This window comes from Panthera uncia, assembly GCF_023721935.1.
Source record: "Panthera uncia isolate 11264 chromosome A1 unlocalized genomic scaffold, Puncia_PCG_1.0 HiC_scaffold_17, whole genome shotgun sequence".
Taxonomy (NCBI): Eukaryota; Metazoa; Chordata; class Mammalia; order Carnivora; family Felidae; genus Panthera; species Panthera uncia.
In genome coordinates this window covers 21,597,800-21,623,636 of record NW_026057577.1, presented here as the reverse complement: position 1 = coordinate 21,623,636, position 25,837 = coordinate 21,597,800, and the positions used below count along the sequence as shown (strand labels likewise).

The 25,837-nt window shown below is 43.7% G+C and overlaps 1 long non-coding RNA gene across 1 annotated transcript in view; it reads right to left on the bottom strand.

Moving 5' to 3' along the window:
- LOC125935455 (uncharacterized) overlaps positions 1-8,576 on the bottom strand; it is a 36,879-nt gene extending 28,303 nt beyond the window's left edge. The window contains exons 1-2 of the long non-coding RNA XR_007461683.1: positions 8,325-8,576; positions 7,405-7,492 (exon numbers count right to left, since the gene is read on the bottom strand). This is a non-coding gene — a long non-coding RNA (uncharacterized LOC125935455). The remainder of the gene's footprint in view (positions 1-7,404; positions 7,493-8,324) is intronic.
- Positions 8,577-25,837: the final 17,261 nt, after the last annotated feature.

Sequence of the window (25,837 nt, the reverse complement as noted above, 5' to 3'; positions counted from 1 at the left end):
TAGAGACACAGTTCCCCACCCCACACACAAACTCTGTCACTATCCCAAGGTCACTCAAGATGGTAAAGCAGCTGGGGCAGAGGTGTCCAACTTCCAATACATGTTCTTCCCAGGATTGCATCCTCCACCCAAACGGCACTTACTACTATGGCTTAATTAGGAAACACTCCTTGGAAAATGAGTGCCCAGTTCTGCTTTACTACACGCATGGTGATAGGCCAGGATCTACCGAATCGGTGGCACTGACGACAGTCCAGCCTCCGTAAAGCCAAGGGAAGGTCAACAGGCACATTAGATCTCTCCATCCTCCTACTCCAGGGCCCACCAACTTCCTGACCTACCAGGATTCATGGCCTGCCATCAACAATATAGACCCACTATCCCAACACATACAGACTTGATTCCCCATAACGCATCAACCAGGAGTAAGTAGCAGGAGTCTTAAAATAACATTATTACACAGTTCTCTGATTCAGCTCCACTAGGTCTGTGGGAACTCGAGTACCTCTCCCCTCAAAATGTAGCATGACACCTGTGGGAATTCTCAGGGGTTCCTACACATGTTTGGTGAAACACTTCTTTGAATATTCAGGTTTTGCTTCTCTCAACAATCACAGCTCTTTCTGGCTGTTCACCACGAAACTTTCTCTTGTTGTGGCTGATCCAAAGCCCTAGTTCCAACTGCAACCCGTCGTCAGTCAGCAACATCAATGCCTGCAACACCAGCGTGCCACACTGCCTCCCACCTGGCCAGGTCCTAGCATATGACAAAGCCACTGGTGGTTCCCAGCAAAGCCACATCAAAGCTGGTGCTGTGCCCACTGAGGGAGCTACGCTCCATCAACGCCAGCTCTGGAGGCCTCTGTTGCTGGTTCCTCATCCCCAAGAGCTCATTAGCTTTTGCCCTGTCTTACTTCAGTGCTTCTCCCTTGGACACAGGGAGAAGCCACCTAAAAGCTTCCTGATGACGAGGAGGCGGAATGTTCCGGGGCCACCCCTCAGTTATGATATTTTCATTTTGCCCTTGCTTCATCACCAAATATCCTTTTGATTTTCCTTTAGGACCTACACTTTCCCACACAGATGAGTAACGCCGTGTTTGCTGTGTGAAGAGAGAGACCCTCTAAAAGAGAAGATGTCTATTTTATAATAGCCTTCTCCACAGGCCCAGGGATTTAGAGCACTGTAGAGTTCTTTGAGGAAAAAATGTCAACTTTCTTAACTCCATGAGGGGAAAACTGTCAGCTCTATTCCTAAGGAGTCAATTAATTAAAGTTAAGTCTCCTCAAACTCCACAAAATGCCAGCTCCAGATTAAAGGGTGTGCGCATGCATTACGCTTTGACCTCTTGTCACCGGTCGAGTACCTGGCAGATTTGTGGAAAGTAGCTTGTGTGCTGATCCAACAGAAATGGGTATTAGCTCACAAGGAAGGAAGATAATGAGTTCAAGGACAATCTCAAGCATTTTAAGTTTGGGACTTTTCGTCTTTTTCCCCAGCCCCCTCTGCTCCTCTTTGCAAAGCTTTCGCCTTTTTGCTTTCCCCACCCATACGTGTATTTCTTGAATCACTCCAGTACCGTCTTCTCATGGGGTTGTGACAGGGTTGAAGGACTACTTTGAAGTCTGTCTGGTTTCAGGTTTGAATAGGTACCTCTCTGAGGCAACCCTACCTCCCCTCTGGATGTTGCAAAGATTCAGGAAGATCCTGACGCAAGGCTCCCAGCTCAGTGCCAGGCTCAGAGGCTTACAGAAGAGGCAGCTGTCATCAACTGTAAGTAAGAGCTAAATTCCCACATTGGGAAAAAGGTGGTTTTGCCATCAGTGGAGCACCAGCCTCATGGGGGTACTTAATGTGGTCCTTCCAACCCTAACCCTGTGCCATCAGGGTGACACCAGTGGGAAAGTTCAGGATCTGAGATTTCTTCTCTACTTTTCATCTTCCACATACTTCTGTTAAAAGGTAATCTCCAGTCTAAGCAGTTGCCACTCCTTTCTACCACTAGAGATTAGTTTACTAGACTACTTTCCCAAATAAGTAGAGCAAACAGGGCACAGAGCAGGAAAGTTCAAGAATGCTGGGTATTAAGAATTAAAAGAGACACACAGCTAAGTGAAGGAGAAAGAAGCAAATAAATGGAATATCCACAATGTACCACAACAACCCAGTTAAGTAGGTATTAATCCCCCTAGAGTAGGTACTCATTATTTTGGGATTTTTAAGCATGAGAAAACTGAAGTTCAGACAGGTTAATAATTTGAGCCACCACTGACTATGAACTAGAGATTCCAAATCAAGATAGCCCAATCCTTCTGTATGGTACCTCCCTGGAGTCTCATCACTTGAACCACTTTCCCAGGGAAGCCCCAGCTGGTAGAGTCCCCACCCCTCCTTACCCTGGGGATGGATGGTTGCAGAGATATCTCTTTGGAGGCCTGATTTCTCTGCTTCTTCAGCTGCTGGTTGAGAGTCTAGTTGGAGATGTCTTAAAGCAGATGCCCTGTAATAACCATTAAAGATAACTAGCATACTAATACTATTGTTTATAGAGATTCTGCTGCACCACTCTGCTAAGCAATTTACAGACCCTGTCTCAGAGAGAATGCAATTTAGTCAAATACCATCACTGGTCATTGGCAGTTGACCTTTTCCTTGGAACCCCAAAGCCACACAATCTCAATGTGTGTTCAGGTCATGGAACGAGCTTGTTAACTGATCTAGAAACCAATTTCCTTTTATTTTTCTCTGCCGATTAAACTCCCTCACCTGCTGTCTCCCAATCCTGAAATAAAATTTTAGGGATGTCTCTGGTTTCCAATAATGCTTACATAATAAAAGTTCTCTGGTTACCTTCACACATTATTAAGTCCAGTCCAGCTGAAAATTATAGAGGTCAGTCTGTTCTAGTAGAATAACAAAACTCCATACTCATTCAGAGTTAAAGCCTCTCCTTATCCCTCCATCCGGGTCTGTTCTACCCTGGAATTCTGCCATGAGGAAGGAGAGGGGCAAATGTTGGGCCTCTTCTCTCTTGTCCTCCCATCTCTCCCCCGCCATTTCTGTTTCTAATTGCTCCGTGATTAGGCCCAAGGGTAGAGGAGAGAGAGAAGGTACAGATATAAATTGGTGTCAGTGCCCTTTAGGTAGGGGTCATATCTGAGGTTGGCTTCTTTCTGGTGGGTATGTCAACAGGTTCCTAGGAAAATCTAGCTGGAGCCTTTGGCCATGGTGCCTTTTTCCTGGCCACCTATCACCCCGTTGACCTCTGGGCTTCAGAGGTCTATACCTCCTTAGGGTCCTTTTACTCATCCGGACTATCCTTGTGGGCAGGCTGGCTCTCTCGTGTGAGGCCCAGAACTGATCCAGGGAAACCATCACTTCTGCCCTTCCAGCTCCTTCCCTCTCCAGGAGGCACACCCTCCAGTTCCTCTGCCACATCCAGGCTGACCTAGCCAGAGAGTCAAGCCTGGGGACGGGCTGTGCGAGACACAAAGACCAATATTTGCGTGCCCCCTCGAAGCTCCCTTCGCTTGGCTTATGGGGTAAAGCCCTCCCCTTTTCCATAGCAGAACTTGGGATGAGTGAGGAAGGGAGAAGAGAAATACAACAGCACTTTGAACTGCCTGCAAAGAAAATGTCTGAATTCTTGGTCTATTTCACAGAGCGTCTGCCATCTCCTTAACAAATGGGATCTAACATATTTGGCACCTCATCTTTTATTCTGTGGTTGGAGGCTCCACTGGGACAGCACAGACCCATCTTTGGGTCATACAAGACTTCATCTTGTATGGCAGAAGGGGAGGGTTGTATTCTGTGCTCAAAAGATTCTCAAAGAAACCACAAAGACGCGGCTGGGCAAAGCTCCACAATAGAGAAGACATCAGTACATGCAGCTAGGAGTATATACAACTGCAGGACAGACAGAGGGACAAAGAGAGGCATAAATGAGAGAAGATCCATACACCTAAGAAATAATAGGAGATACAGATTTTCCTACCAACATAGGGGCGCCTGGGTCACTCAGTTGGTTAAGCATCCAACTTGGGCTAAGTCATGATCTCGCGGTTTGTGAGTTCAAGCCCCGCATTGGGTTCTGTGCTAACAGGTCAGAGCCTGGAGTCTGCTTCAGATTCTGTTTCTGCCTCTCTCTCTCTCTCTTCCCCTCCCCTGCTCACACTCTGTCTCTCTCTCTCTCAAAAGTGAATAAACTTAAAAAAAAAATTTCCCTTCCAATGCAAGAGAGACTCACAGACTTTTTCAAAAGTGAGACCATACCCAGCCATCTTTAACTGTCATAACACTAATACAGGGACCTGGACCGTGCACCTGATATGGTCCTCCTTTGGGTGTGATGAGAATAGTGACTGAAGGAATATTAAGGCTGAGAAGTAATCATTTCAGCCCTCAAATAACACCCAGGAGTTTCTGAAAAGTTTTACAGAAAACTACAACCATATGAAAAGTAAGTTGCCCCAGACCTGGTGTGAGTCTTTTCATCTTATAAATCAGTGTATCCAAGCCTGTGCTTCTAAGTGGCACAAAACATCAACAAAGGAACCAACTACTTTGAAGTCAGAGGTTTTTTCAGGCATCGAGCAGAGTTTAGAGTCAGCTTATTTACTAGCAGTAATCAGCTTTCTACTTTCCAGAGATCTTCTTTGCCTGGAGTTAATCTGTAGATAATCTGGATTAAAGAGTTCCAGCCTATTAATAATATGGACCACCTCCACCTGTTTCTGTGACAGGTCCAAGACTATGGAAACATAGTTATTCACTACCTTTTGCCCTCCTCAGCTTTCTTTTCTTTTCTTTTCTTTTTTTAATATGAAATTTATTGTCAAATTCGTTTCCATACAACATCCAGTGCTCACCCCAACAGGTGCCCTCCTTAATGTCCATCATGCACTTTCCCCTCTTCCCCACTCCCCATCAACCCTCAGTTTATTCTCAGTATTTAAGAGTCTCTTATGTTTTGCCTCCTTCCCTCTCTGTAACTTTTCTCTCCCCCCTTCTCCTCCCCGCTGGTCTTCTGTTGAGTTTCTCAGGATCCACATAGGAGTGAAAACATATGGTATCTGTCTTTCTTTGCCTGACTTATTTCACTTAGCATAACACTCTCTAGTTCCATCCACATTGCTACAAATGGCCAGATTTCATTCTTTCTTAGTGCCAAGTAGTATTCCGTTGTATATATAAACCACATCTTCTTTATCCATTTGTCAGTTGATGGACATTTAGGCTCTTTCCATAATTTGGCTATTGTTGAGAGTGCTGCTATAAACATTGGGGTACAAGTGCCCCTATGCATCAGCACTCCTGTATCCATTGGGTAAATTCCTAGCAGTGCTACTGCTGGGTCATAGGGTAGATCTATTTTTAATTTTTTGAGGAACCTCCACACTGTTTTCCAGAGCAGCTGCACCAGTTTGCATTCCCACCAACAGTGCAAGAGGGTTCCCGTTTCTCCACATCCTCTCCAGCATCTATAGTCTCCTGATTTATTCATTTTAGCCACTCTGACTGGCGTGAGGTGGTATCTCAGTTTGGTTTTGATTTGTATTTCCCTGATGACCTCCTCAACTTTCTAAGGAAGAATCTTTGAACTGCTCAGCTTTGAACTCTAAGGGCAATAGGCAAAGTGAAGAAAAGTGCTTAGAGACACTTCATATTCACATAAATTCAAAGAGGGAAGGGAAGGGAAGGGAAGGGAAGGGAAGGGAAGGGAAGGGAAGGGGAGGGGAGGGGAGGGGAGGGAAGGGAAGGGAAGGGAAGGGAAGGGAGGATAAAAAGACAAAGAAAGACAGACAGACAGAAAGAAAGAAAGAAAGAAAGACACAAGTTCTCTGAAAAGGAAAACTTCCAGAAACATCAGGGAGAGGAGGAAGCCAGCGTAAGTATCTAGAGCACTGGAGAGAAAGCCAGCATGTCCCGGAGATTTGTAGACTGTTGGGAGAGCTTTGGAGGAGCTACTCCTGGGCAGGGTGGGGCCTCACAGAGTGGACCAGGTAAAGAGGTTTCCAGGCATTTCAGTCTTGCGTCACGTGATGCAACCCTCCTTCAGACACCTTCACTATAGACATTATGTTTCCAGACTTGTGGAAAGTGGAAGTGTCTCTTTTATACATGCTATTGACTTGGGCTAGACCTTAGAGCAGGGGTTGATGGACACAATTTGGGTGGCATGAGAAAGGGTCACATTAATGAGATGATGGCAGTTGACCTGCCCTTGAGAATGAAATGTCATGGAAATGGCCCAAACCTGGCAAGAGCCTTTGACCCTAACTCACATGTGCTTATGAGCAAGACAGATGAGCACCCACATGACTTCCCCCACATGTCCACTCCTGCTCCTCTCCCCTCACTGCATCCTTTCAGTGATGGCTGAGCCCTGCCATGTCTGCTGGAACCTACATCACCTCACTCAGGCCCCACCATGTTGTTTCCAGGAAATAGTCCCAAAATACACAACCATTTCTGACTGCGCTTGATTTATTTTCTTCCATGGATTTTTCTGTATTTTCCAAATGTACTGTGATAAACAAATAATATACATGGTTATAGTCCTTTGATAGGCACACATGTTATTTTTTTTTTAAAAAGCAAGCAAATCATCTTCTTAATTGTAACAGTGATTCAACAGTCAGTCAATTATAGTTGCTTATAGAATCCATGTCTGTGGACATTTCCAAAGAATAACATCAATGACTCTGACTTTGGTAATTTGGAAGTTAGTCCTCTTGGAAGGATGGAACTCAAATCAATCATCCTTAATTGGCTCTTCTCTGTAATAAGGAAATTCTACTTCCTCCCTTAGCTTCCTCCCTGCCAATCCATTTTTATGCTTTAGCCTGAAAGATCAACGTCAGATGACACACACTTGGGCCGTCTTCAGAAATATACAGTGTTAACAGCCGAATTTAAGCCACATGGCTCTGCAAGATTTTTAAGGTCTTCCATACACCAGCTACTTCACCTCTCATATCCCACCAGCTACAGCTGACACCCTCCATGTTCCAGCCCCAGCCCTAGGTACATCGGGGCTACCTCTGCTCCTGCTGGAGTGAGACCCCCACTCCCATCATCTCCCCACTGCCCACATCCACTAGACCCTTTAAGGTCCAGATCAGGTGTCCCATCCTCCCATGCACCCTCTCCTGTCAGCCTTAATCCATGCCATGTCGATAGCTTCCATCTTCAAATTTCTTCGAATTTATCACTTGTACTATCTGCAGGGTTTTTTTCTGTCTCTGATTCTCTACTTAGTTGTTCTGCACAATTTAACTCTTTGGTATATTATAGTATATCACTACAATCCTACTTACGATGCCACCGTGACAATGAGAGAATGATGCAGGCCCTCCCACGAGCGGGCTTTAGACTGCACCTTCTGGCCAGGAAGCTCACCGAGTTCAGTCGTCAGTCCATCTGATCCCCCGAGATCCATTTACTTCAGATTCATATTTTAATTGACTTAGAAGGGCTCTTTTACTACCTTCATAAAAAATAACCAAGAAAGTTACCTTAAGAGGCAATAGTTTCACATTACAGGCTATAGAACCAATCGTATTGCTAAGCATGTAAATGACACATTTAAATTGTACAACAAAATGGATCAAAAATTTGTTCTTTGGGATATTTACAGACATCAGACATACCTGCAAAGAATACACAGCAGTCAAATACATTCAGTAAATACTGGGTCAAATGAGCAGATATCTTTCCTGTAGACTTTCTTAAAGTTTCATAACATTGGCACTGGGGATCTCCTTGAGCGGGTTAGTGTACGTATGTGGGTATTTCTGCAACCAAGATGACTAGAGGCCCATTTTCCTATGGCGTGAGTTCTGGGGTGCGTGTTCCATGGCACTCATTCTGGCTGATGCTGATGTGGTTCACACATTCCCTTCCAAAGCCTCCTCGGCAGGATCTTGCTTGAACCTTCAGCGAGGGGCCTCTAAGGGAAATGTTTATTTTCTGTTCCTCACTTCCTCTGTGCTCTGTTCCTCTTCTGGTCATGGGAAGGCCCTTTGCTCCTGTTCTGCGCATGTCACATGTTTAGGGCTGAGCCACATCCCAGAGTGCGAATAGTTCTTAGCCTCTTTCTGCATTTGTTCAGTTGCAATTTCAGTTCAGAGAGGCAGCCCCATGTGCTGACTGACAGTGTGGACTCTGGAGTCCCACGGCCTGGCTTTCAGTGATCACTGCCCCGGCTGTATAAACCGGGGCATTTCTTCAACTCTCAGTGCCTCACGTATAACATGGCAACAATTACAGAATACACATCATGAGATTTTGTGGGGAGTTAAGATATGTAAAGGGCTTACCCAGAATCTGACCTCTAGTGCATGCTGTTGGTGTGAATCAGTGTTAATCCTCAAGAATTCTGTTTCTCCGACCATAGCTTCTTGCTGTTACTATTAGGTATTGCGAGGACCCATGCAAATCCTAAGACATCAGGAAGCCTAGCTCATGATTTTTGAAAACTACTCGCTGTACTTGCCGGAGAAAAATTTTCTTTCTGTTCTTGGGTGGGAAAAAGAGAGTAATAGCAAGAAACAAGTACCTGTTCTTAAGGAGAAGAGAACAGTTTCTGGGCTAATTGTGACCTCAAGGAGTTCTTTTCTATTACTCTGCTCTGGGGGTCAGCAACCTTCTGTCAATAGCCAGACAATAAATATTTTAGGTTCCGCAAGATGAAAGGTCTGTGTGGCAACCGGTCAACTCTGCTATTATAGTGTGAAAGCAGCCATCAGCCATACGTAACTGAATGGGCATGGCTATCTTCCAGGAAAATGTTATTTACAAAATCAGAAAGCTGGCTGGATTTCACCCATTGGTCTTGTTTTGTGACCTCTGCTCTGTTATAAACCTTGAATTTCCCAGCCATGGGATTTGAATAGGAGTTCTGGGGTGTCTCCGTCTACCAAATGTGAGTAAGGCATCTGACCACTCTGGAAACCAGTAGAAGTGAGAGAAGCCAGTCCAAGGGAAAGACCAACAAATGTTGGAAATAACTGCAGGGAACGGATGCACAGTCCCGGCCATGTTGTAAACTTTTGGATCAACTCTGTCGAAGCCTGACCTACCTCGGGAGTCTTGGTTATATAAACCCATAAATTCCCATTATTGTTTAAGCCACACTGAGGAACGTTTTCCTGTCATGTGGAAACCAAAATCTTCTACTGAGACAACATGCTTATAGCTCAATGAAGTACACCAATGAACAATTTATGGTGGATGCTCTTGGAGTTCAATTTGCGTTTTATCTCTAGTTAAAACTTTTGCTGACGGACTCAGAAAAGAAATTTAATGATGAAACCCCCATCCCCAGATGAATTCAGAGTCATTCATTTAAACATTTCTAAGCGCTTTCGCCATTTCTAAAGTGCTTGAGGACATTATCCTTCAAGTATCTGTTATTTCTAGTTTATTTATAAAGCTCTCTTGTATTTTGGTTTTATTGCTTCTGGCTCTTCTGTTATTTTACATAATAAAAACAAGCAAAGTCACCCATCAATCTACAACCCCTCAGAGGTCTGACTCTAGTTGAAAAGGACTCTGGATAAAATCAGGAGAGGCTTTTGCAATGCCTTCATAAATCAACTTTTGCTTGTAAGCTTTCTTTAATGCCTCAGTCAGCCCTAAACATAAAGTTCCCTGATGCTGTGGCTACCATTTCTGTCTTGTCTAAAGCAGACAAGGTGGTACTCAGGCAGAGGGGTCCAGAAGTGTTTTCCGAGTCCACTAGAGATTCTGCATCTTGAACACAAGAAATGGTCAAGGACTCACTGATGGCATTTATGCCACAGGTAGGCACCTTCCCTATGAGGTCTCTGAGTATATGGCAGAAACTCCACACCAGACATCACCCATCCTCGCTCATTCACACCCTCAGACATTCCCTGTGCTCATGGAACCTCACTGACTTGCAGACCAATCTCCAGAGGGCTGAGAATGACCCAGTCTTCGCCTTGTACATCAGTTCCACACCGGCCAAATGACAGCACTCATGAGACCCAAGGTCCCACCTGGACATTAGGGATGAGTCAGTGATTTTGTTCATATGATGAGTCAGTTTTCTGTGCTGCTGTAACAAATTACAGTAAACTTCGTAGCCTAAAACAACACAAATTTCATATCTTACAGTTCTGTAAGCAGAATTCTGATGTGAGCCTCACTGGACTAAACTCAAGATGTCAGCTAGGCCTTCTGGAGGCCATAGGAAAGAGTTTCCTCATCTTTTCTGGCTTCCAGAAGCTGCCCGTGGTCCTTGGCTCATGGCTCCTTTTCACCTCCAAAACCAGCAAACAGGGACTGAGTCATATCAAGTTGCTCCAATTTATTTTCTGCCTCCCCCTTCCACCCAGCTAATCCAGGATAATCTCCCCATCTCAAGGTCAGATGATTAGCCATTTTATTTCTACCTGCAGTCTTAATTCCCCTTTGTCATGGAGCCTATCATATTCATAGGTGTCAGGGATTAGAACGCAGACATCTTTGGGGCCGTTATTCTGCTTACCACAGGGGGATAGACAAGGAAAAAACAAATAAAATATACTTAATGATAGATGATGATAAAAACAATAGAGAAAAGCAATAAAGGAGCAGGAATCGGGTATGCTAGACAGGTGTATTCTTTTATACAGGTTGATCCAAAAGGTCTCATGATTTGACTCTCATGAGTAAAAATCTCTGAGAGATAAGGGAAGTATCCAGGAAGGTATCTTTGGGGAAAGCCTTCCTGCAAAGGGGACAATTAGCATCAAGTGAGGGCAGGCTGAGAGTGTCCAGGATCAGAAGAAGGAGAGGGTAGCTGAAACTGTCTGAGGTACAGAGGGAATGAGAGAAGAAGATGGACAGAGTGTGGGAATGGGGGGCATCACATCACACTTTGCAGGCTAATGAAAATGACTTTGGATTTGGTTTAGCATAAAATGGAGAGGTGGGGGTTTTTTCTTCAGTATTTATTTATTTATTTATTTATTTATTTATTATTTTAGAGAGAGAGAACACACATGTGAGCAGGTAAAGAACAGGGCGGGGGGAGAGAGAGAGACTCTCAGGCAGGTTCCATGCTCAGTGCAGAGCCCAACACAGAGCTCGATCCCATGACCAACATCGTGACCTTAGCTGAAATCAAGAGTTGGATGCTTAACCGACTGAGCCACCCAGGCACCTCATCTTCAGTATTTTTAGAAAAATTTTATTTTTAAATACTTTTCGATTTCCAGAAGCATTACAATTATCATCCACAAAGACCCCATATACTTTTTACCCAGCTTCCGATCATATTAACCTCTTATATTACCCTGGCGTTTATCAAAACTAAGTAATTTAAAGTTGGTACAAAGCGATTAACTAAACAGGTTACCGATTACAGGTTTGGGAGAAGATTCCCACAGAGGTGAGTGCCCTTCTTTTCATATATCACGGGGCACACGATATCGCCATGGTTAAGTACTGGTGGTGTTAACTCTGATCACTTAATTAAAGACGTGTCTGCCAGGATTCTCCACTGTGAAGTTACTCTTTTCTCCTTTCCGTACGCTGTTCAATGGAAGTGAATCCTACGTTCAGCCCACACTCAAGGGAATTAAGTTCCAGCTCCTGTAGTAAAGGGTTATCAAAGAATTTGTGAATATATGATAAAACTGCCACAGTAATTAATGAGTATTTCGCAGCAGATACGTTGAGGCTATGGATGTATCCTGCTTCTCCTTAAAGCTTTACCTGCTAATATTAGCATCTGTCAGTGGATCTTGACTATAACAAGTAGTGTTCTGCTCATTTTCTATTTCCTTCATCCCTACTACGTTTACTATTTGGAATTCTTCTGTATGGAATATTTAACCCTTCTCCCCTATTTAGTCAGTTACTGATATCAGGATACACTCGTGTATAATCATTTTGTTCTTTGGATTATAATCCAATACTGTCATTATTTTCTTGTTTCTCCAACTTTTCTGGCTTTGGACATTGAGAACTCTTTCAGATTAGTTCCTGTGTGGGGCGCCTGGGTGGCGCAGTCGGTTAAGCGTCCGACTTCAGCCAGGTCAAGATCTCGCGGTCCGTGAGTTCGAGCCCCGCGTCAGGCTCTGGGCTGATGGCTTGGAGCCTGGAGCCTATTTCCGATTCTGTGTCTCCCTCTCTCTCTGCCCCTCCCCCGTTCATGCTCTGTCTCTCTCTGTCCCAACAATAAATAAAAAACGTTGAAAAAAAAATTAAAAAAAAAAAAAAACAGATTAGTTCCTGTGTCCATTTAACATGCTTCCATTTCCTTTTTTGTTTTAAGCATATTCTTATGTTTTGGTACTACAAGATATAGTTGTATTTTCTTGGTACGACAAGATTCCTTGGAGGGGTGACGTGGTGGCTCAACCAGGCAAGTGCCTGACTCTTGATTTCGGCTCAGGTCACAGTCGCATAGTTTGTGAGATCAAGCCCTGAGTCAGGCTCCATGCTGACAGCATGAGGCTGCTTAGGATTCTCTCTCTGCCAACCACCCCCATCCTGCTTGTGCTCTCTCTCTGTCTCAAAATAAATCAATAAAATTAAAAAAAAAAATTCTTGATACTCCGGGCTCATCTTGTATTTTCTCTATACCAGCCCTAGAATTACCCACTGCTCTTAGCAACCCTGGATCCTCTAACTGGGGGCATGGAATGAAAAACCCAAGATCTGGGTGCAGGTGTGTCATTGGAGAGATTTGGGGAGAAGAGATACACATTCTGACTTATGTTTTCAAATGATGAGTCTTCTTACGGCTGGGTTGAAAATAGCTACATGGGGGTGATTATTGCAATAATCCAGACTCCCTGACTTTAACCTAGGAAAGTTGTACAGTGAATAATCCCATCACTGTGAAGTACCTCAGAGCCTTTTCCATGAGCCAGCACACAAACCACAGCTATCCTTTATTTGTCAAACTCTGACACTGAGCCCCACCGTGTCTCAGGCATTATGCTCTCTGCTGATGGTGCAGATATGAAAAACAGCACTCCCTCTCCCTGGGACTTTCACAGACTGCTACAACAGGTGCAGCACAGTGTGATACGGAGGGGAGTACAAAATTGTAAAAGGTAAAGCGTTGGGATAAAAGAGAGAATAACTTTTTATCGGAAGGCCAAGAAAGCAGAATGCAAGGTTGAGAAGGTAGTACTGAAGTCCTACTGATGTGGTTGGAATCTGGGTTTTACCACGTATTAGCTGATGACTCTGAATCTTCGAGCCTCAATTCCCTTACCCAGAGGAAATGACATCACCTACTCTTAGGGACCCTGCCACACCCACCACAGAGTTTCGTCCTCATCCTGTACTTCACGGTTCTCCTATAGCTGCGGGGAGAGGGGACGATATGTCAGATTGTGGCCAATACAATGCGGAGGAAGTGATGGAATCCCACTCAGAGACCTGGCCCCTAAAGCCCCCCTATGATCTCTCACTTACTCCCTCCCTTCTATGCAAAAGACTTCAGGATAGTGGAGGTGCATTGCAACCCTCTGCTCACTGCTTCAAGGACGGCACTCACGAGAGCTGTGCAGTCACGAGCATAGCTCCAGACGCTGCACGAGAGCAAGAAACACCCTGGCTGCAATTCTGGGACTACATACTGCAGCGGTTAGCCTATCCTGATTAGTATACCACTTCCAAGTTTGCTGGAACACTAAGGGAGATCAAAAGCCTGTGATAAGCCCTCAGTAACTGATAGCCTTTGTTATCTTAGCCATGATGTGTAGAAGAAACACTGAAGAGTGGGGACTTAAAAGTATTTACTAGGTGCATGGAAGGCGAGAGGAGCTTAGAGCTTTGAGATGAGGGCACAAAAATGCCAAGTAAAAAAAAAGGAAAAGGGGGAGAAGTAGTGTCAAAAAGGGAGGAGGGGGGGGAAATGACATGAGACAAAAGGAAGCAAGAGCCATCCGTGTCACTGGAGAAGCAGCTGCCCTAGACATGTGTCCTTCCCCGCACCCCCCTCCCCCACCATGTCCAGCCTGTGACACACACAGTGGCGTGGCCAGGCCCTCCGTGCCTGAGACAGCTGCCCAGAGCCTTGCTGATACTCCTCCCTCAGCTGTTCCAGATCCAGACAAAGCAACTGGAGGCCTGGCTTTTTCATTTGTTTGAACCTGCTGGCAAGATCCTTCCTGGACCCGCTTGTTTTTACTATTTGAAATGTGTTTCTTTTATCACCTTCCGGTCACAGGAATAGTCTTAATGGAGTGTAGGATCCAAATTGGGGGCAGAAATTCTCCACTCAGGAGACGCCAACCAAACAAAAGACAGAGGTGTTCTTTGTCTCTCTGGCCTGTCAGGGAACAAAGGACAAACGCGTAGAATAGGGTTAGAAAAGATGCAAAGGATACTTTTCTTTAACAACCCCTGTGAGCAACACGGGCGTTTCCCTGGGCTTTGGGGCTCAACATGTAGCCAATACCACTGCTTTCAACCGTGCACAAGACTGTTTGAGAAGAGTCTTCATGCTTTTGAAAGGTACTATTGGGGTGCCTAGGGGATTCAGTTGGTTGAGCATCTCTTAATTTCATCTTGGGTCGTGGTCCCAGGGTCATGGGATTAAGCCCTACAATAAGGCTCCATGCTGAGCATATAGTCTGTTTAGGATTCTCTATCTTCATCTCCCCTCTCCCCTGCTCGCACTCTAGATAGATAGATAGGTAGATAAATGGTACTACCTATTTAGGTTTTTGCTAAACTTAGTAGAGTTCACTTAACCAAAAAGTCATTGTCCTGGGGCCCCCATAAATGTTGTTGAGCTCTGAGGATGGTTAGGTTATGGCTTCTGCTTAGGCGATGAATAGGAACCATGTCCACAGCCAGAAAATTGACACCTGGCTGATCAGACCAAATCCGCCTCATTTATTATAGAAATCTTATCCCCTAGAAAACCACATGTTAGAAAAAATCTAGGAGTCAGTGTTTCCAGGCAAAAGGACCACCCATGGCTGAAAAACAGGAAATAGCTAAAACAAAGAAAACCAGATCCAAATAAAATGTGGAGGCATGTGAAAGTTTGAACCCTTTAGAGTGAGATGTTTAAGTCCCGGCCTCAAAAATTCTGTGTCCATGTCTTCCCTTCCCACCTCCTCATCTTGGGGGTTTTCCAGGTTTCCTGTCTACCCGTAAGCATTTGGGAGCAATGCTTCCTGCTTAAAGAGTCACTCTAAGCAAGCCCTGACTACAATACAGGCTTCTAAAAGAGCCCCGTGTGTGTAAATTAAAGCACATTCGCCCATCACGCCCTTTTCCTGGAAAGGAAATCACATCTCCTTATGTGTATCTGTAAATCAAAACCTACTTGTCTATGGCTTTCTCTTCAGCATGCCAAAACAAAACCCCGTGCAGGGTTGGCCTGGAGGAGGGCTGAGCACACAAAGAGATCCATTCAAGCCTTTGGACTTCAAGAGAATCATATGGTCCAACCAAGGTCAACAAGATGATTGCAGCCTGATATCAAAGATTAGTTTTTAAAGGGACAATACACAACTGCTGCTAAATTCTCTTTTCCTTTACAACAAATGCTCAGAAAAGAAACAACCAGAGGAAGAAACATCTAATCTGATTTGTGGTCCTATCTCTGAGATATGCAATTATATAGTGAGTTGAATCTGAAGTCTAATACAAAAAGAAAGAAAGGAAGAAAGAAAGAAAGAAAGACTCCTTACATTATGGGATTTTACTAATAGGACATACTGTGGAAAATTCCCTGACATGTTTCATCAATACTTAAACACACAAACTTCCTCCAGATCTCAGCTGCCATAGTCTTTTGGGGGAAAATTATCTTCCTTTCTCTCTTTAGCTTCCTTTCTTCCTTCCTCCTTCTTCTCCCTCTTCTCCCACCTACCCGCTCTTTTCTTTTTCATCCTTTTTTAGGAAAGAAAGGGAAACAGAAATATACTAACATTTATTGAGCTCCTGCTTTGAGATGAGAGTTTTCCATGTGTTATTCAACAACTATAAGGATTCCTTCCCTTGGCTCAGTCTGACCTGCCATGCTTCCAGTGAACTCAGTTTTAGTAGAAATCAAAAAGTAACGCAATTTATGACATGCCAACAGATGTCGGAGTCCTCTGAATGACTAATATGCCCAACCGCATCTAAAAAGCTACACCACCTACTAATGTGCAGAGAATACTTTTTCTGTTTTTCATACAAAAATGCACGCACACACACACACACACGAACAGATGTTCTTTCTTTTCATTCTGTACTTCATACCTTAAGTTTTATTGGTGGCGGGTCCTCTATCTCCCCCTCCCCCTTCTAGGACTTGATTAGCCTCTGGGAATGGGGAGTATCTTGAACAGTGTTGAGAAAAGCAGCTTCTCTGCCCTTCTAAATGCTATTCTCTCACCTTCCCCATCTTATTCTTGCCCTCACCCACTTGTCCCACTCCGCTACCCCGGGCTTGACATCTGAAGACCTTCCTGCCCCATCTTCCACCCGGCAGGAGTGCGGTTCCCAGGAAGGGAACCTGGTCTGAGAAATCAAGGAAGAGGCGTGTGATTACTCAGTACTTTTCCAGAGAAATATCTATTATTTCTTCAGATTAAACATTTATGGAATAAGACAGTTACTCAAATGGAAACAGGTTGTGTTTATTTAAAGGATTATGTGGAATCTTGATATATTAATACACAGCGTCCCTTATATGGACCCCACTTTCTCCTCGACACCCCCGCTGTCATCACTTGGCCTGCGTCCCCTGCACACCTTCACAGGCAGCCTGGGGCCTTTCAACAGACAGGATCTGATGTGGCTTCACAGATTAGCTATTCCAAAGGGAAGGGCGCCATCTGCTTTTTTGCCAGAAACCTCATTCCTTCTTCTCCATAGTAGTCAATTCCTTCCTTCGTTGCTTCATCATACTTTATCCCATGATAATATGATTTCATCAAAATAAACTTTATAGGGAAGAAAATCTAACTCTTAACGAGAATGGCTTCTCAGACGCATTTAGGGAAGTTAGCTTTCTCCCCAGGAGCGTCACACCCTAGGTTGGGCAGGTGCTCTCCCTTGGTCTTCTAACAATAACAGCTCGCACCTGTTGAGTTGTTTCTCCCCTGATCTTCTCCAGACTATCAGAAAGGGACTCTTGTAGCGTCGTCTTATCATGAGGAAAGTGAAGCACAGAAAGTTTAAGCAGCCCACGGCCCATAACTGTCTGACTGAAAAGCGACATCTTTTCTCCAACCACACTTTCACTCGTGCAAAGGGCCGCGGGAAGCCTGGCCCACGACCTTGAATGCCGCCGCCCACGCATCGCCCACGTGCTCGGGAAGCCTCGTTTACAGGTGCAGATGATGGTAGCAATTACCCCGCTGCTTATGGGGAACCTGGTCGCGCTGGTTTTTCGTGGGCTAAGTCGTTTCGCAGACAAGGATGAGGCGCGAGGTGACGTCGCTGAGGCATGGTTGGTGCGAGTAAGTAAAAGGTGCTGTCCTTCTGTAGCAGGGTTCTCCCACAGAGGGACGGGACACGGAGGCTTTTCTGCCCAGGAAGCTACTTTATTCATCATGCTGGCATGGGGTCAAGGGGGGGGGGGAGGGGTTGTACCTTAAAAACTGAGCCCTGAGCCCAGCGGGGTGTAGCCTTTTATGCAATTTCTACTTCTTTGTCTCCCATATATGGTGACGTATAGTCTGATTGGACATATTCCAAGGTGCAGACTGGGGTCAGTGCTACTCGGACGTGTATAGGAGTTGATTGGACCCCGTCGCCTTCCTTTGTTCGGAGGAGGTCTCCACCACATTCCGTAGGGAGGGGCTCAACCCCACTTAAGCAAGAAAGTTTCTTCTGTGTCCCCGGCTTTCTTATGGTAAGGATAGGAATCTCTAAGTGGAAGATAAAGCATGCTAAATTTTCTACTTGTGTTTGGTCACAGAGTCTTTTGCGTGGATAGAAGCAGGGGGCTGCGTATTTGCCAGACCCCTGGCAAGTTATATTCATGGTGTATCTCACTTAAACAGTTTTTTAGGGTATGCCTGTGAATTCGTTTATCAGGATGTGTTTTTTTGGGGGGAGGGGGGTTAATTGTAGAAAGAGCTGGTACAGCCGGGAGCATGCCTGAGGGTGCCAGCAGGGCGGAGTCAGGCGGAGGTGGTGGTGTACTTGGGTAAGTGACCTCACTCCTTGCAGCCTCAGGTTTCCCCTCTACAAAATGGGTGCGATAAAATCTCCCATGTGGTGTTATGAAAATCAGAGCGGAGGGTGGTATCTGGTACAGACTATGCACGTGGTCAGTGCTGGCTGTTATTTATTATCCTCTTCGTTCTTAAAATGAGCATGATGACCGGGGACAGTTTTTGAAAATCCATCTAGTCTCATTTCTTTCTGTACAAAGTAGGAATCATACTTTACGTTTCTAAGAGGGTTGAGTTGATACCCAACCTAGCTCTGGGATGCCTGGGAGGCTCAGGCGGCTAAGCGTCGGACTTCGGCTCAGGTCATGATCTTTCGGCTTGTGGGTTCAAGCCCCATGTCGGGCTTTGTGTTCACAGCTCGTAGCCTGGAGCCTCATTCAGATTCTATGTCTCCTTCTCTCTCTGACCCTGCCCTTTTCTCTCTCAGTCTCTCAAAAACAAATAAACGTTAAAAAAAAAAAAAATGTTTAAGCCTAGCTCAGTGTCAGGCACAGAGTGGTTTCTCAGCATGTGATGTTACCCTGTCCTCCAGCCACCCCCGCCCTGACACTGTGAGGCCCCTTCAACTCGTTTGCTTCCGTCCTGGAAAAGAAATGAGGATTCAAAGGGCAAGAAAATCTCCTACTTCTTAATCCCTCTTTTGCCTTCTACTTGGGCTAATTTCTTTCTCCTGGGTTCACTTAGCCCATCAATCAATCCTCACACACTCTATTGAGAAGCCAGTGGTTTCGTTTCCATTTTTAGAGGATAAAGCACAAAGCACTCTGTGATTAAAGATGCTGCCTGACAAGGCTTCTGTATGCACAGAGGCTGCCGTGAAGCCCCTAACGCATAGGCTCCCACACCCCGTTCTCTCTCACCAGGGGGCACTTACACCTGACTTGATAATGGATGTGCCCAGGCTAGGCCAGGTCCCTGCAATTCTTTTCAGTACAGAGGACCTGTCAGCACTCAACAGAATCAAATAGTTTTGGAGTAAATGCTCACTTCCTTCCCCCCCCCCCACAAAAATGCAAGCCTCTGTGTTAGGGAAAACATCACAGATAAAACAATGAGCCAATTTTGCTGGAATGAACTGAAGCAGTCTTGACACAAGGGTCAGCCTCCTGAGGCAAAGCCGGGAGAAGGAAACTAGACCATTGGCAGCTTCCTTGGGACCCTGTATTTCTGTGCAGTCACTCACAGAGTAACAAATGAAATGTCGGGGCAGTTTTGCTAAATCTCTGTGGAAGAACCCGTTATCTTGGTTTCCTGGAGACATCTGTACTGTAATATGTAAAGTGGGGAATTTCATTTTGCCGTGTTGCTATCCAGGAGAGACATTCTTGTCACACCAACCCTTTGGTTACAGAATTTGTAGTAAAACCATGTGCACAGTTGATGGTTTTCACTCGTTATCTAGCACAGAAGAGGCAGGTAAGTGGTAGCATAGACTGTGTAGGCATGCAAGTCTGAAAAAACATACCTTCTTCATATCTCCCATCCGTATTATTGGATTGCTGAATTAAAAGAAAAATCTGAAAACACTGTAACCTCAGTAGCAGAAATGAAGCGAATAAGGATGGGGTAGTGGGAGAGCTACCTCATTACAAGCCTTTTTTATGTGACATATTGTTGTATTTGAAGAAAGCTTGGCAAGGGAACGCTTAGACATTCTACATGCAGCTGGTGCCCTCTAGTGATGGGGAGTAATCTCCAGTCATTGTAGCCTCTCCTTTTGAAGCTTGAAGAAATCCCCTCTTCCTAATTTATCCTACCCCAGATTTACAGGGAGGGAAGAGAAAATGAAGAAGCTCTAAGGCAAGAAGGTGCTTTGGAGTGCCTTTGTAATTCAGAAGGCAAATCCCAGCGGGCATCCTTGGGTTTACAAGATAAGGGTCCTCAGATGAAGACGCTGTTCTGCCGGGTATCGCTGGGAGACTTGCTAGCTGGAAACAGGTTTTCGAGGTCGTCTCTGATCATTGAAATAAGCTCTAAAAATCACACAGTTGCTCTTGGCACCGAGAAATGGTGGAATAAGGGGACATAACTCAAACATTGCACTATCTCTAGCCAGAACAGAATACGGACCTCTTGTGAGCTGAAATACCTTCAAGCCAGCAGAAGACCAGAGCTAATATCCACCTAAGTATCCCTACATAGGTATTTGCTGTCCGGTCTTTGTTCCCATACAAATGGCTCTTAGGCCTGGAGGATCATCTTTATCGCTGGTACCCCCCACCTGTCTCCAGGGCAGAGCCCACATTCCTCCTGAGTTGACATCTTCGCCTAGGTCTGGAGCGTCCCCCATTCATCTGCCCTGGACACTGCGCCTCAGTTCAGGCCTTGGTCATTTCCCATTGTGAATTCTTTTATGTCTCCCAAGTTGGGTATCTTCTCCCCTGCCCACTGACTTTTTTTACACGGCTACTAACTGGTTTGTCTCAAAAATGTATTATCTGGTGAACTTAGGAGAAAGTACAACAAAATGAAATGACCCCCCCCCCTTACTTCTTCAGTTGCTTCTCACCTTTCCCCTCCTCATCTTGCTATGCTCACACAGGCTTTGCCCTCTGTGCAGAACTCTACAGACCACTGGCCATCCTTTGTGTCCTGCACATGTCCTCTCCAGGAAGCATCCCAGTAGCCCAATGGCTCCTGCCCATGATCTCACACCATCTGCTTGGACAGCAGCACTGCTCACCGGAATCTTACTGTCACTTGCTTATGCATTTATCTCTACTTTGACCTCCTCCAGAGCAAAATTCTACATTTTAATTTAAAAACTGATTTCCTTATTATATAAAATACAGTGCGCAAAATCTGCATAAAAATGTGCTAAAACTAAAGCAGTACAATTGAACATGCTTTTTTTTTTAATTTAATGTTTATTTTTGAGAGAGAGAGACACAGGGTGAGCAGGGGAAGGGCAGAGAGAGGAGACACAGAATCAGACTCCAAGCTCTGTACTGTCAGCACAGAGAGTAATGCGGGGCTCAGACCCACAAATTGCAAGATGATGACCTGAGCTGAAGTGAGACACTTAACTGCCTGAGGCATCCAGGTGCCCCACTTTTTGATTTTGTTTTGTTTTTGAGATAAAAAGGACATAGAACATTTTATTGGCTTCTGGGGTGTAACATCATAACGCAATGTTTGTATATTGTGTAAGGATCCCTACAATAACTGTTGCTAACACCTGTCACTAATGGAGTTAAAAAAGCTTTCCCCTGGTGATGAGAACTTTTAAGACGTATTGGCAACTTTGAAATACGCAATACACGGTGACAGTCATGATGTTACACATGATATCCCCATTACTTACTTTATAACTGGAAGTTTGTACCTTTTGACCATCTTCAGCCCTTTCACCCTCCCGCCCCACCCCCACCTCGTGTGTCTGGCAACCACCCATCTGTTGTTTTGTCTTTAGGTATGTATATATGTATATAAACCTATTGTATATATGTTGTATAAAATACTACACAATTTTGAACGTGAGCATCGTTTTATCTATATCTCACCAGTCAAAATAGGAGTATGACCTTCCACACCCCAGACAGGACAGGATTTGAGTCTTGCTGTCACTTAACAGCTGTGTGCCCTTAGGTAAATACTTGAACTTTTTGAACCTCAGTGGTTCCGTGTAGAATGGAGATGATAGTACTTCCCTGCCAGGTGAAGACTAAATCACTTCATGTACGTAAAGTGCCTAGGCTTAATTGGAACTAGGCGCTCCCTGAATGGAGATAAATCCATCCATATGATACGCAGTATATGTACGTATATAATTGAGTAGATTTGATCTTTCTGCAGCAACAGTGGAAACTCAGAAAATCTAGTTGTCTCTCTGATCTCCTGCTGAATACATATTTTCCACCGTGATTCTGAGCACATTTTCACTAGGATTTGGCATAGACTGATTTTTTTTTTAAAGTAATAGACGCTTATTCAAATGGCAATTATTGCTTCATGGAAATATTTGTCTACCATTCCTTAGTTACATACCAAGAAGCAGGGGGAAAGTATATTTTTACCACTAGGCTATTGAATCATTTCTTTCCCTTTCACCGTGTATGTATCCAGTGGGGCCAAGTCAGCTGAAAAAATAATAAAATCATATACTCAGACTTCTATTTCATCATCTTGTCTCAGAAACCCCTGCTGGCAACACATATGTCATTTACCCCAAGGTGGGGCGTTCTAAAGGAGACCGGCTGCATCCCCCTAATTTACTGCCTTGCTGTTCATAGCATCATATGCATAAAACATCACCTGGGTGGTTGGCTGTCTCAGTGTCTTGAGGCTGAAGCAAGGCACAGGGGGTCCGGGAAGGAGACATGAGTCGCCAAGTCCCTGCTGACAAGAATACTTGACTACACCCTTTTAAAGCATTTAGCACAAGCAAAGAAGCAGGGGGAAAAGACCCAGCTTGCCAACAAACCATTACGCAAATCTAAAAATGTGGTATTAAGTTTTGCTCCATAAGTGTTCTTTCCGTGACAAGCCCTGTTAATTAAGCTTCAAAACTATTTGAGTTTTTGTTACAGAAAAGACTTAAGAATCTCGGTAGCTGTGTTTGTTGGAAACATTTGCATTTTCATGTTAAATAAAGTAGTGATAAGGAGTAAAGCTAGTTGGACAGTTTTAGGCCATTGCACTAGGTCCTGATGTTCTTCGGAGTGTTGGAATTTACCATGTATACCACCTTCTGCAATGGCGGGAGAGAACTCACCTTTATGTTCCTTTTGGAAAGCATGGGTCAAACAGCCCAACAATAGGAAAACAAAAGAATAGTAGGTAATTTTAGTGACAGTTAAAATGAATTGATCTCAATATCTACACATTATGTATACTATTCTATGCAATTTCTGCAATAACCAGATTGGGAGTTGAGTAGGTACAAACATACATCTTAGTGCCGCACCACACCTAACTGTTGGTAGAGCTCTACTCATTTTAAAGCTCTCGGGGAATTGACATGAAGATTTGTGTAATCGTTTACATTCCAGTAATTCACAACTGGTATTCCATACACTGGATCCCAAACCTCTGTCATATTTTCGTTGGTCAGGGTTGTAAGAATTGGGCCATTATCTATAAAAATCCAGACATTTAGCTGGTCTTGAAAAAACCAGATGATCTGGCCTCACCAAGGCTCACAATTTCACATGACAGCAATCAGCTGAAACTGAGAGCACCTGTCTCCCATGGGTGGGCTGTGGCTTCTCCAGGGTATCCCCTCCATCCTTCTCACCTGCACTACCTCCCTGACCCTGACCCCTGCAGGCGCTTGACTTTGCCTCCGATGCTCTTTTATATACCGTGGTCATTAGTTTCTGTATTCGCTTGCTCAGGCGGCCATAACAAAATGCCACAGCCTGGGTGACTTAAACGGTAGAGATTTATTTTTCACAATTCTTGAGGCTAGAAGTGCTGACAGCAAGATGTTGGCAGGATTGGTTTCTTCTGAGGCCTCTCTCCTTGGCTTGCAGATGGCTGTCTTCTCCCTGTGTCTTCACATGGTCTTCCCTTTGTGTTTCTGTGTCCAAATCTCTTCTTATAAAGAAACTAGTCATATTGGATTAGGACTCAGCCTAATGGCCTCATTTCAATTGCCTTCAACTGTTATTCCAAATACAGTTGTATTTTGGACTGCGACAATTAAAAGGGGAGAGTCACAATTCAGCCCGTAACAATTTCTTACAGATTAGAAGCCAAGCATCAAGTCCATTCCATTCTGTTCCAACCCATACTTCGGTAGCAATTAGTTTCTACAAAATGGGTAAATGGGTAGATTGTGTAATCTGGAAGTCTGAATAGTTCATGTAGCACCCCTAAATTTCAAAATCACAAACACATGTGAGAACAGGCATCTCGGAACATTACCCCAGTTTCTAGTTCATCCCATGTTGCTCTCATTGGCTTAGATGAGACCTTTGTCAGGCTTGAAAGTGCTCATTGCATAGTTCTCTCCCATCATTCTATTTTTTGTCCTCTTTCCATAACTTAGCATCCTCAGCCCTTTATTGATATCCGCCCTTTCCATGAAGCTAATTTCACTATTTTTTTGAACTGAGATATAGTTGATATATTAGTTTCAGGTATACAACATAACCTGATAGTTTTATATAAATGATCACCACAGTAGTCTAGTTAACATCCATCACCCTACATAGTTAAAACACTTTTTCTTGTGATGAGATGTTTTAAGATCTGTCTTAGCAACTTTCACCTGTACATCTACAATATTATTAACTACAGTCACCATATTATACACTCCATCCCCATGACTAAATAAGTCATAAGTTTTATAATTGGAAGTTGTAAATTTTGACCCCTTTAACTCATTTCGTCCAACCCCAATCCCTCAGCTCTGGGAACCACCAATATGTACTCTATTAGGTTTGGTTTTGGGGGTGGGTTTTTTTTCTTTCTTTTAGATTCCACACGTAAGTAATATTGTATAATACTTGTCTTTCGCAGTCTGACTTACTTAGCATACTACCCTCTGCCCATCCATAGTGCAAATGGCAAGATTTCTTTCTTTCTCATGGCTAAATAATATTCCATTATATATATATATATATATATATACTACAAATTCTTTACCCATTCATCCATAAGTAGACAGTTAAGTTGCTTCCGTGTGTTGGCTATCATAAATAATGATGCAGTGAACATGAGGGTGCATATACGTTCTTGAGTTAGTATTTTCATTCCCTTTAGATAAATGCCAAAAGTGAAATTGCTAGATAATTTGAAATTGCTAGATAATTCTTTTTATTGAAACTCTACACTGTTTTGTGTAATGGTTGCACCAGTTTATATTCCCACCGAAAGTGCACAGGGTTACCCTTTTCTACACCACCTCACCAACACTTGTTATATCTCTTTTTTCCAGTTTTATTGAGATAGAATTAACATAAAGTGCTGTTTATTGTTACACCATAAGTTTATTAAACTTATTACACCATAAGTTTAAGGTGTACATCGTGATTTCAGCTGCACATATCATTAAATAATTACCACAATAAGTTCAGCTAACATCCATCGTCTCATATAGATAATATATATATATTTTTTTTCCTTGTGATGTAAACTCTTAGGATTTACTCATTTAATTTCCATTTATACCATATAGCAATGTTAACTATAGCAATCACATCATAGATTACACCCCCAGTGCTTAGTTATCTTAGAACTAGAAGTTTGTACATTTTGATGTCCTTCATTCAATCTTCCCTGCCTCTAGTAACCACAAATCTGATCTCCCCTTTTCTATGAAGAGTTTGGTTTGTTTGCATGTATGTTTGTTTGTTTTTATTTCATACCTGAGTGTGATCATACAGTAATTGTCTTTCTCTGTCTGGCTTACTTCACTTAGCATATGCCTGCAAGTTCCCTTTATGTTATCACAAATGGCAGGATTTCCTCTTATTTAAGGTTGAACTATATTCCATTGTGTATGTATGTACATAGGTGTATAATATACACACCAGATTTTCTTTATACATTCATCCTTCAAATGACACTTAGGTTATTTCCATGTCTTGGCTATTATAAATAATGCTGCTATTAACATGAAAATACAGATATCTTTTTATCATAGTGTTTTAATTTTCTGCAGATATATTTCCAGAAGTAGAATTGATGGATCATATAGTAGTTCTGTTTTTAATTTTTTAGACGAGCCT